We start from the raw sequence: 13,355 nt of genomic DNA, 5'->3' as shown, positions 1-13,355 counted from the left end.
ACCAGAATGCTCCTTAGAAGCAAGGATGCCAAGATTACATATCACATTCTTTGGACATGTTTCAGGAGGGATCAGTTTCTGGAGAAGGACATCATGCTTGGTAAAGTAGAGGGTCAGGGAAAAAGAGGAAGACCCTCAATGAGATGGATTGACACAGTGGCTACAACAAAGGGCTCAAGCATAGCAACAATTGTGAGGATGGTGCAGGACCAGGCAGTGTTTCATTCTGTGGTGCCTAGGGTCACTCTGAGCCAAAACCTATTCAATGGCACCTAACAACAACAAGGTGTAATTTAACATTCCATTTCTCCTTGAAAGGCATATCAACTTTATGGCCCTTGCATATACAACTAGTTGCTGTTGATTAGATGCTGACTCATGGTGACCCCAAGTGTGTCAGAATAGAAACGTGCTTCATAGGGTTCCCAATGGGTGATTTTTCAGAAGTGGATCACCCAGGCTTTCTTCTGAGGTGTTTCTGGGTGGATTTAGACTCCCAAACTTTTGGTTAGTAGCCGAGCTCGTTAACTATTTGCAACACCCAGGAACTCTTGCAATGCATATTCAATTTATGGCTCTTGCATATAAGCCTATGAAAACTTCCAATTTCTGTTCTCGAGGTTTATGACCTTTTGATTTATTGCATTTAAAACTGTTTATCCATCCACTCATTTATTTATTCCATTTATGTATTGAAACATATATATTGAGGGAATACTACCTGTCAGGTATTGTGCTAGGTGTGTGGAATGCAGCAGTGAACTAGAAAAGTAAAGTCTCTGCTTTCAAAGAGCTTACATTCTAAAGGGGAGGAAATATTATAAAAAGCACATGAGTAAATAAAACAGGATCGTTTGAGATGGCATTGAGTGCTGTTAAGAAGATAAATTAGATAGAATGACTGTAAACCTATAGCGCTCTAATCATATATCAAGAGTGAAAAGAAATACCAAATTGGTTTTTCATACATTATGAGAATGCTAACATTAAAAAAGACTTTTTTTTTGACTATAAGAGAAATTGTGGGATTGTTCTCTCTCGAACACATTTTGTGATAAGGAAATTGTTACCATCTTTCACACTAAAAAAAAAACAAAAACAAAAAACTTTTTTTTTTTCATAAAAATGAGAACATTTTAGCGTTTTGTACACCACCAAAATTGAACCCTAAACATGGCGGATTTTAAAATAATTTTCTATGGTGGATGAACATATAAAAAAATAGAACCAGCCTTCACCCTTCATTTTGGCCGTCTGCCCTGCGCTGCTCTCTAAACACAGGCAGCTGGTGCATTCCAGAAAAACAGAAATGATAAATGGGGTAGAAACCACTTAAGGTCTTTGTAAAGTTTAAAGGAAGATTTATCTCTGGAGGGTAATGTTCCTCTTTCTTTTACTGAAATGAGAGTTTGATAACCTCTCATTGTGCTTTTGATAAATTACACTGCACTGTCATAACTAAAATGACTAAGTGGAAAAATTGTTTTAAGTACCTAAGCAAGGTTTTTTAAGCAAGGTCTGGTTATCACCGCGTACTTTAGCAGTTAGCATCTGCAAAACTAAGTTTGGCATTTGAAATTTTTTTTTTTTTAATTATCAGGCTGAGAAAAACTGATTCAGTAATTTAGCAACAATTACCAGGGGCCCTTTCAATGTTTCCCTATGCCAATTATAGCCATAGGAATAGGAAGTTATGACTTAAGATTTATAGTCAATATGGCGTCTTCATCTACAATCACAAAGGATAACTTCACCAGAGTTTGCCATTACTGTTGTTAAAGAGTTAATATTTAATTTTCAAATTTAACAGGTCTGAATGGGTTTCTATCCTTATATACCCCCCCACAGGAAAATGGAAAAGACAATTATCTAGCATGATAAAAATAAAAGCAAAACAAAACATCTCAGACATTCTATTTAATTCAAAAGAAAACTGAATATTTTTCCAGTACTCTAAACATTCCCCCCTCCCCACATTAGGTATTTAAATTTTATTTTTAAAACTCCAAATACTCAAGAGTATTTGAGATATATGGCTAGAAAAAAAGGCGCTAATTCTCAAGATGTTTAAAGAGGTTAAAAAAAAACATAATAATTATTTAGCACATTTTTCAAGCTATGGTTTAGAGACGGAGTTGTCTAGGTGTAGAAACCATTTCTCTGGGATTTATGGGGAGGTGGGCAAACATCTCTTCCCATTTTCTCCAGCTGATGCTCCAGGACTGGTTAGATTTAGGTGGAACTTTCATTCCTCCTAGGAATTCTCTTCAGAACAGCACATAAGAGATTACTGTTGTTTATACTCTTTAAGATTTTAAATGAGTTCATTGCAAAAAATATTTGATGTTTAAAAAAATCAAACAATACATAAACATGTAAAAATAAATGCCTCCAACCCTTCGCACTACATCCCATCCTACACCAATTCTCCAAAACCTAGACCCTACACACCCACACAGACACACCTCCACTCCCTTTCCTCAGGAATGACTGACCGTCACACACATTTAGCTATAGTATAAGCAAGAAGTCTACCAAGTCTACCTATAGCGTGCATATATGATATTAAAATATAAATATTTACATATTTAATTAAACACACTTTAATGTTAAGAATAATAATATTAAGTAAATATGTATTTCTTTCAATATATAATTGCACAATTTTTATATAATGTATAATTGTTTTGCTGTTAGTCGCCATCAAGCCTATCACGACCCATGGCAACCCCATGCGTGCAGAGTAGGACTGTTTCCACAGGGTTTTCAAGCCTCTGGCCCTTTGGAAGCGGATCACCAGCCTGTCTTCTGAGACACCTGTCGGTGGGTTTGAATCGCCAACCTGTTGGCTAGCAGTCAACGCTTAACCTTATATATATATATAGTTAAAGTTAGATATATATAAATAATATATTTTAATATATAGTTAAATATATATAAATAATATATTTAAATGTTTAAATAAAAATATGTTGTTGATGCTGGCTGCCACGGAGTCAGTCCTGACTCGTGGCAACCCCATGTACAACAGAACAAAACGATACCTGCCACTACACCATCACCATGACCAGGGGCAGGTCTTACTGTTGTGACCCATGGCATTTTCGTTGGTTCATTTTTTGGAAGTAGATTGTTACTGCAATTTTGCAAGATAGAACTGCCTGCTGCAAACAGCCAATTTTTGAGACAGGGGTGAGGTGGGTAGCAAGAGCTTTATTATATATAGCGGTATATGGAGAATATATGGAGACGGAGGGGAATGATCTCCTCTTAAATCTGTCTGTCTCCAGGAACTGCAGGCCAGCTAGGATTTTAAAGGGAAAAGGGGCCATAGGTTTTAGGAACTTGTGGAATGTGCATTCTCTTTCTGTTTGGTTTCAGTGGTCATATTTCAAACATGTTGATATTTTCCTGATATTATCCCATCAGCCCAGGGGGTGGCTGGCTCCATCTTTCGTCCTGTTTGACAGGCTTAGATAGCTATCACCTATTTTTCCACGGTCCTAGGGGAAACATTGGTTAACATTTAACTTTTAGAGGAGCTAACAGCAAAATCATACTTGGAGATGGAGACAGGCTAGGAAAAGGAAAAATGGCACAGGTTCAGTTCAAGATATGGCAGAGCAGCCTGTTCCAAGATCACCAGGCCTTTCCTCCTAGTCTATCTTAGCTTGGAGGCTCTGCTGAAACCTGTTCAATGTCATAGCAACACACAAGCCTCCAATGACAGATGGGTGGTGGCTGCTCACAACGTGCATTGCCTGGGAATCAAACTGGGTCTCCCGTACGGAAGGAGAGAATTTTACCACTACTTTTAGTTAAAAAAAAAAAAAAAAAATAGTATGCGTATAAAAATGGGGTGGAGCCCCGGTGGCACAGTGGTTAAGTGTTTGGCCGCTAACCAAAAGGCTGCGAGTTCGAATCTACCATCCACTCCTTGGAAACCCTATGGGGTAGTTATACTCTGACCTAGTGGGTCGCTAGGAGTCAGAATTGATTCCACAGCAGTAGGTTATCATACATACTGAGCATCAACCTGTAGTTATTTATTTTATCTTTTTTTAAAATCCACCTTGGAAATTTATCTGTGTAGGTTCTTTCTGCTCCACCTCATTGTGTTTCCTCACCTGTTGCACCATAGCTTATGTTTAACTTTGTGTTAATTGGCAATTATAATTAGTTATTTACTCTTTTTTGTTACTTCTCTACAAGCTGTTATTCAGGTGTGTACACCTGTGTCGGAGTAGACACTGCATATGTTTTAGCTGCTACCAAGTGATATTTCTGGTTGCAATGTTTATGAGCTTTTATTTGAAGTGGAAGTCGTAGGAGCAGGTTGAGAACAATCTTTCCCTTTTCTAGGTTTCTCCAACACATTGTTAGGATTGCCAAAGGAAAAAGCAAACAGATTAAACCAGCGTGGACAAACATCATGCCTAACAACAAAGATTCATTTCGGTGAAATGGTCTACAAATTCTACCCAAACGTGCACTCTTTTTTAAATTGAATTCTACCTTCTATCACTCAAACCCAGACTTAATACAAATGTGAGAAATTTTAGTGAAAACAAGCTAGAAATATCTTATTGAATGCAACATTTCCATTTACTTCTCTGAGACAGGAATGACCTGAACCCAAAACTGGAATGCTACTCTGTTTAAGATGTTATCTGATTATTCTTCTTGAAGCATTTTAAGAAAAATTTTAAAAAGAGAAATATAGTCATTTTTGACAGAACCGTTGATTCTTTTCATAGCCTGGCTAGTCCTTTTGTTGCTGTTCTCAGATTGTTGTTAGTTGCTATTGAGTTGACTCTAACTCATGGTGACCCCAAGTGCGCTGAACAGAACTGCTCCATAGGGTTTTCAAGGCTGTGACCTTTTGGGAGCACATCACCAAGATTGTATTCCAGGGCGACTCTGGATGGGTTCAAACAACCAATCTTTTGGTTAGCAGTCGGGTGCTTAACACTTTGCGCCACCCAGCAAATTAATCTAGACAGTTTTGCAATTACTGAAGTCTCCCTTTCCTTGAGAAATCAGAGCTGTCCTGTGCATAGAGAACAAAGAAAACAAAACCTGTTGTCATCAAGTTAGTTCGGACTCATAGTGACCCTTACAGGACAGAGCAGAACTGCCCCATAGGGTTTCCAAGAAGCAGTTAGTGGGTTTGAACTGTCAGCCTTTTGGTTAGCAGGCAATCACTTAACCACTGCTTGGAGAGAGGGAAGGAAAGGAAAACCCCCACCCTCTGTAGCTGTTAAGACAACACAGCTGAGCACGCACCGCTGAAGTACGCTATTCATGTCTTCTGATTTGTCTATAGGCATTAAACAGGCCAGCTGGCTTGATTGATGATAAAAGAGCAAACTTCAAAAAGAACCTTTTTTATTTATTTTATTCCTGCAAAAACAGTGGCTACTTGGTATTGGTTCAGGTGTAATAAGTCGACTCATAATCAATTATCCTTTTCCTTCAATCATGGGAATGAAGGAGTATAAGAACTAATTGTTCTCCTGGTTATAACATTGTTGAAGGCTCTTTTTAAAGAGCCAGATGCTGTACCCACAGTGAAGAACACTGGTTTTTTTTTAACGCTTTTCCTGGGCATCAAATGTGATGGATGCATAACTGACTTGTAGTGAAAGACATAAGGACTCTCTGAGGTTCTGTCACTTGACAAGGCTACTGGAGTAGAAAGATGTAATCTTTTATTTGTAAACAGTGTACACTCACACACATTACAAATGGGCTGAAGTAATAATAATAGGGAGTCGTTCCTCCAGAGAACCCAAGCTAGGTAAAGTGCCTGGACTGGCTCTTTAGCAAGGCATTCGAATTCGAAAGTGGCCAAGGTTGCCAACAGGAAATAAAAATAAATGCTTACATTAAAAGCGCTTGTTCTTTCTTTGCTTCTGGGGAACAACCAGACACGTTGGAATGCTGCCTGAAATGCAAAGGATGGAAGGGAGTGGAAAGTCAAACAATTTTGTAAGGCCTTTTAGTCCATACTTATCTTTCAACCAACGTTTAATAACTTCATTGCTTGCATATATACCCTACCTATACCAAAATCCAAACCAAACCCGTTGCCTCTGAGTCGATTCCAATTCATAGCAACTCTGCAGGAGAGATTAGAATGCCCCATAGGGTGGTGGATTCAAGCTGGCAACTTTTGGTTGACAACCGAACTCTTAACCTCTGCTCCACCAGGGCTCCACTCTTCCTATAAAACTATAGGACAGGGTAAAACTGCCCCATAGGATTTCCAAGGGGAGCAGCTGATGGGTTAGAACTGCCAGCCTTTTTGTTAGCAGCCGTAACCCTTAACCATTGTACCACCAGGGCTCCACTGCTTGCATAGTTTACTCTTTAAAACATTCACTGTGTTCTGACCCTAAGAGCAATAGGTTTGAGGAAGAAAAAGAAGGCATACTCTCTGTGTCTTTTCCTCTCTCTCTCGACCTCTCGATATCTCCATGATCTGACTCAACACTGGATTCATGGCATCAGATTAGTCATGTATTCTCACTGTAAAATGCAATAATAATCATTTCTTAAAATAAAAATTAGAACACTGGCACATAGAACAGCAGTTGGCAAACTACAGCCCACAGGCCAAATCCAGCCTACTGCCTGTTTTGCATGGTCCCTGAGCTAAGAATGGTTTCTGTATTTTTAAATGGTGTAAATCAAGGGAAGAGTAAGGTTTTGTGAAATGTGAAAATGGTATGAAATTCTGATTTTACTGTCCATAGATAAAGTTTTATGGAACATAGCAATGCTCATTTATTTTCCTAGCATCCGTGATTGACTGATTTCGCAGAGTTGAGTAGCTGTGGCAGGGACCATATGGCAGGCACAACCTAAAGTGTTTACTACCTTTTCCTTTACAGACAAAGTTTGCTACCCTGATACAGACGATGCCCAGGTGGCACAGTGCTTAAGAACCTGGCTGCTAATGAAAAGGTCGGGGGTTCGAATCCTTCAGCTACTCCTTGGAAACCATATGGAGCAGTTCTGCTCTGTCCTATAGGGTTGCTGTGAGTCAGAATCAGCTCAACAGCAATGGGTTTTGATTATATACACGGTGGAGTCCCTGGGTGCTACAAATGGTTAACACTCGGCTGCTGACCAAAAGGTTGGAGGTTCAAGTCCACCCAGAGGTGCCTTGGAACAAAGACCTGGTAATCTACTTCCATAAGATTACAGCCATTGAAAACCACATGGAGCACAGTCCTACTGTGACACACATGGTGTTGCCATGCATCATAGTTGACTTGATGGCAACTGGTTTTTTATATATATGCATGTATACACAACTTTTTTTTCATATATATATAAAAGCCTGTTGCCATCCAGTCAATTTCAACTCATAGTAACTCTATAGGGCAGAGTAGAACTGCCCCACAGGATTTCCAAGGAGCAGCCGGTGGATTTGACCTTTTGAATAGCAACCTGAGCTCTTAACCACTGAGTCACCAGGGCCCCTTCTTAAATACAGATGGTAGCTATCGTTAGGATATCAAAATACCTGAATAAAGATCGAGATATAATCCTAGTCCTAATTATATTACTGACAACAGCAACCAAAGAATTGTCTGTCTCGCCCTTTCCTTATCGTTCTGTATTTCCATATGCATTCAACTAGCCAATTTCTCAGGGGTTAGATCCACTACTAATTCCCACGAATAGCTTTTGCCTTGGGTAACTGCACTCTAATAGCTGCTTCAATCCATGGGTGATTTTTATCCCATCTAGAAAGCAAAGGTTACTTATTCTCTAGTTTATATTTTGCCCAAAATGACATATTCCAGTGAGCCTGGAGAGTTGCAACGAACCCCACCATTCTGACACCAACTAAATGAATAATTTCTTTTATAAGGATCAGCACAAAGCTGGTTCCTGTGAGACGGAGGTTAAAGATGTCGCAAATGTCCAGCTTTTCCAAACTGCTGTACCACTCTGTCACCTCTACCATCAACTACTCCCCCTCTCCTCAGCACCCTCCTTCCCCTCTTGGGTTCAGCAATTCACTACAATATCTCACAGAACTCAGGAATAGAACACTACTTACTGTTAAGTGTTTTATTAAGGAAGAAACAGGGTGCCACTCAGGATGGGGATCAACTTGGAAGTAATAGGACTAATTCAGGATGCAGTTCTTTGATCAGGATGGCTTCTTCTTGCCCACTGCCCAGGGCCCTGCTGGGGGCCTACTGTCTCCCAGCCCTGCTGTGGCTTTGCTGCCACCAGGCCCTGCTGGGGGCCTTCTTGGGCAAGTGTTACAACTCTTAGCTCCGTGGGTTGGCAAACCCCACTGCAGTCATCTCTGGCCAGTCTCCTGGTTCCTGCCGTCTCATGTTGCCGTCGCTCTTGCTACCGCTGTGCCACCGTCTCTCGCTGTCTTTCATGTGAAGCGGAGATACATCTCAAACAGCTGGCAGTTTTCTATAAACTAGAAGTTCATAGAAACAGAGGCATCTTGAAGACACACGCAAAGGATGTAAATGAGTGGAGTGAGTACGGTTGGGGAGATAATCAACTAGGAGTACTGGGAACGGTGTTTGCCTAGTGGGATAGCCACATGTGGCAGCTGCTACTCTACCATAGTGGATTGCTGCCCTCGCAAATACAGGCTTCCCGAGAAGGGAAGGTGAAAGTTACATTTTTTATATGAAATGTGTTGGTAACCAATTTTAAAAAATGACGTAAGAAACAAAATAGGTCTATGTGCCAAATGCGAACCAATTGTAAAGCAAACAAACAAAACACAAGGTTTAATATAAAGAAGAAATAGCCCCAAATTTTTCCAGATTATGAATTTTCATTTAAATACCTTCCCAGATAGACATAGAGGCTTTGGTCTTTTGATCAGGTTTAGATCTTTTTCCTCCCCCCCAACCCTGCCGCCCAAGGCGTTTTTGCTTTAGAAGTGTACATGTACTTACAAGGCCACGGTGTTTTTTTCCTTTTCTGATGTCTTTTCTCATGATATCTTTCACCCATTTTCTCAATTAGTTTTCCAAATCTCAGCATAATCGATAAATTATGTTTTCTTCCATAAAACTGTAAGCTGTCTGAGCAGAGGTATATAATTTGTTGAATCCCCAATGCCTAAATAGTCTGGTACATGAAGCAATTATAAATATCTTTTAAGCAAAAATCCAACAAATAATAATCACTAATGTCCTGCTTCTTTTATCAAAATCTCCAGTATAAATACATTGACCAGAGGTGTGAGGGCTGATATATATGAATGATGACCATTATACTGAATAGTTTTGATGTAAATGTGTGTTTTTGGATTACTACAGCCAGACAGAGCATTACTATGTCACTTCTCTTCCTAAACAGAATAGGGAATATATGTGCAATACCTACTGGGTCTATTTTTCCCCAGTGTCTAGCCTTGTAGAACATCTGTGTACTATAGATATATAAATGTCAAGGACTCACTGAGAAACAGCATGGTTCATGGAAGCATTAGTAAGAGATATGTTTTTGTACTTCAACTTTTTATTGTAATTCACTATACAACACGATACAACACAGCTCTTCAAATTGCCAGGGAAAAAATTATTTTTTTCCCTGGAAATAGAGGTTGCAAATGATACATTCGTAATCATCTGTGTACATAAAGCTACCTATTCACCCTAGGCATAAAATATGTGTGTATTCTTGCTTATTAAGCTTTCAAAGCCTGCAGAAATCATTAAGAATGCTTTTAGCCTACAGGGAAACAATGTGGTCTAAGGCAAGGGTAAGGAATTGTTGCCATTCAGGATACTTTCTTCCCTTTCCCACGAAGTCTTTGATCTTGGGTAAGGTTTTTCTATCCCTGGTGAGCTCTCTCTCAAGTGCCTCAGGGAATAAATATTGCTAGACTACTCTAATATTTTATTAAAATAGACTATAGCCTTCTAAACGTGTAAAGCATTTTGAGTCTTGCGGATAGGTAACTCCTACATAAAGGTACAAATAAAAACTTAAGTATACGCATATGGAAATGAATTCAATCTAAGAGATTTAGAAGTCGGGAATGTTCCAAATATTCCAGATACTATCCTGGAAACCCTGGTGGCATAGTGGTTAAGTGCTACGACTGCTAACCAAAGGATCAGCTGTTCGAATCTGCCGGGCGCTCCTTGGAAACTCTATGGGGCAGTTCTACTCTGTCCTATAGGGTCTCTATGAGTCAGAATCGACTCGATGGCACTGGATTTAGTTTTTTTGGTTATCATGGCATGGATTGCCATTAAACAAAAGGTGCATATGAGGCTATTACTAAATAAATTACACATCTACAAATTTTTAATGTTATCTATTGCCAGAAACAAATGTTGAGTGGCATTTTATTAATGTTTTAATTTTATAACATAACCATGTGCCTTTAAAATTTGCTTAATGTATGTTGAAGTGATCTATAAATACTAACATTTACAGAGTAGTTTTCCCTAGGTATTAGAAAAGGGTCTCTGTAGTGTAATTTCTCAGAGCTCAGCAAGATGCTAAAATTATATCTTCATAATGATATTCTGCATCTGCATGAGAGCCTTTGCTTAAGGATCTCAGAGAGCTTTACTTAATATTAAGTAATTAAATCATACAGTACCCTTGAGTGACAAATTTAATTATACCCACTTTCAGAAAGTAGGTACGTTAAAGAACTGTTAATCTACAAACCCAAGGTTATCCAGAGAATCAAGAGCAGGTCATTTTGCTGGGGATATCCATACCTCCCACAATGGCTAGCTCCTATAAGGAAATGCATTCTCAGACTTGGATCAGGAGCGGGTCATTTTGCTGGGGATATCCATACCTCCCACAATGACAAGCTCCTATAAAGAAATGAATTCTCAGACTTGGAATTTTGCCAGTTTCTTAATACACATACAAAGCTGAATGTCACCACTGGCAGACCAGTCATCATACCTTTGGAGGGTTATTAACACCTCTGACCACCTATGATTCAACAACTGCTGTATTTTTTTTTTTTTTTTGAGAAAAATAATCAGCTATCAAGCTAATGCTGTTGGTTTAGGGTAAAAAACACAGGAAAAATTGGGAAAACCATATGGAAATTTGAGAAAGTCAATTTTGAATACATGTCTGTACTCAGACTCAATTTTTAAGAACATACGTACACATGTGTGCACACATGCACATGTTCAAATTCATAGCCATCCCCCTGTTGATTCTATCCCCAGTAGTAAGGCATGACTATTTCATGTTTGTAGGTGGGGGAGTCGTCTTGTAGTCATAAGTAGGCAAATATGAGAACAAATGGCCAGCAAACAAACAAATGGTGAAGTTGAACGTTATCTTGATGACATTCTTGAGCTGCCAGGCCATTCCTGAGAACAATTACTTTATGACTTGTAGACTATAAATGTCTTTATGATTTAATTCCTTTTTGTGTGTGTATGTGTGTGATTTGAAGGTAAACACACTTCTAACTGAAACACATTTTATCCTATTGCCATTTTTCATTAACTGCATAACATTTCTCCCTATATGACAGTATCTTATTTTGTTTCTAAATTTGCATGCTAGTTTTATTCTCTCTTTCTCTCTCTCTGTCTGCACTGAAACATCAGACCTGCAGAGAAGAAACCATTTCTGTCTACTAAGAGCTGTATCCACACAATGTATACGATTTGACACCTTGAAGATCACAGTAAATAGTTTTGAATGAATACATACATACCTAATGAATGAATACATCAAGTATCTTCCATACATATCCAATTACTAAAATATCAAGAACTTCCTTTAGTTTACGTAACTGGTCATCAGATTTCTATAAATTTAAGTGACTTGCTTAACATATAAGGAAAAGAGACCATATAATTTCTTCATTAAGAGTTGACATGGAGTATCCTCACTAGCTCTGCCTTAATTTCTATTTTCATCATGATGAACATGGTTCAGAATATGACAGCAAAATCAAGAGACTGTAACCAACTCCTTCTGCCAGGGAGAAGAGCCGTTTCTGAAATGACAACACTAAAAGAAATAAAACAGGAAGTAGCAAGCCCCTCCTCGCTTTCTCTTGCCTTTCAGTATCCCTTCCTCTACTGACAAACCTAACGGGGAACTATTTGGCAAAGGAAAAATATAGTTTGTAGCATCCCAGTCCCAGCATCACAGAGGAAAGCATAGGAAGTGTAGGTTTGGGGCTGAGAAAAAAATAGTTTAATGTGTAACACAAACTACATTAACTGTCTCTCTGGAATCCTGTTTTATACTTTCATAATCCATTACAGAGCTTTTTTTTCTAAAATGCAAATCTGAATTGATTACTGTCCTGCTTAATATCTTCCAGAAGCTTTCTGTTCCTATCAGCATAGCTTTCAAGCTACTATTATATACATGATCTTTTATGATCTAGCTCTTGGCTTCCACTCTACTCAATTCCTTAGTATTCCCCTGGTTCTAACCTTAAGAAAAACTTGCATTCAGCTCTCCTAATTAGCAGGTTTTCTCAAACATTTGTGTCTCTATGTAGTGTGTTCTACATAGAGATGTGGCATTCCTCTTTCTCCACTTGAATGATTCTTACTCGTATTTGCGTAAGTCTTTATACTTCCGTAAATGTCATTTCCCCCATCTACCAAGTGGGGGTGTTCATAGGATCTATCATTTAAGGTTGTTGTTAGTAAATTAAATAATTTAGGTAATATGTTAGCACATGCCAGCACATAGCACACACTGCATCAATCTTTGCCGTTATTACCATCATTGCCTTTCAAGACTCTACCAAAGTATCTCTTTCTTCCACCAGCCCTCTCTAATACCCATGTGAAGTGTTTCCTCTGTGACCAATAGCACTTCATATCATTATAAGGATACCTGTCACACTGTATTAGAATCCCTGGCTTATTTGCTTATCTTTTCCATTAAACTCTGACAATGAGAACAGCATCTTTCATATCTTTAACTTCTGTGTTTAATACAGTGCCCAATAGATAGTTTTCAATAAATATCGGGTGAATGAAAAACAAAAACTGCATTTTATACAAATTTGATTTAATGATAGTTTTACTGACTGCCTTGCATGAAAATGTGTGTGTGTGGGCGCGCACACACACACACACACACACACACACAAAAGAGACAGGTTAATTGCTGTTTTAGACACACTTATTTCACCAGGAAGATTCAGGCCATCCCCTGTAGTTATTAACTATAAATCATCTATTAAATTTTTCCAAGTAAATTCCTCACATTTAAAATATTTAGGAGATGGAGGCAAGTATTCATATGAGCTGTGTCTTAGCCAAAATTCCATTGCCTCCTTTCCCAAAAGCAGAACGAGTGACAAGTTTTGTGTAAAGATGGTTTATTTGGGG

This window comes from Elephas maximus, chromosome 20 (assembly GCF_024166365.1).
Source record: "Elephas maximus indicus isolate mEleMax1 chromosome 20, mEleMax1 primary haplotype, whole genome shotgun sequence".
In the NCBI taxonomy this organism is placed as follows: Eukaryota; Metazoa; Chordata; class Mammalia; order Proboscidea; family Elephantidae; genus Elephas; species Elephas maximus.
This window is presented reverse-complemented; position numbering follows the sequence as displayed.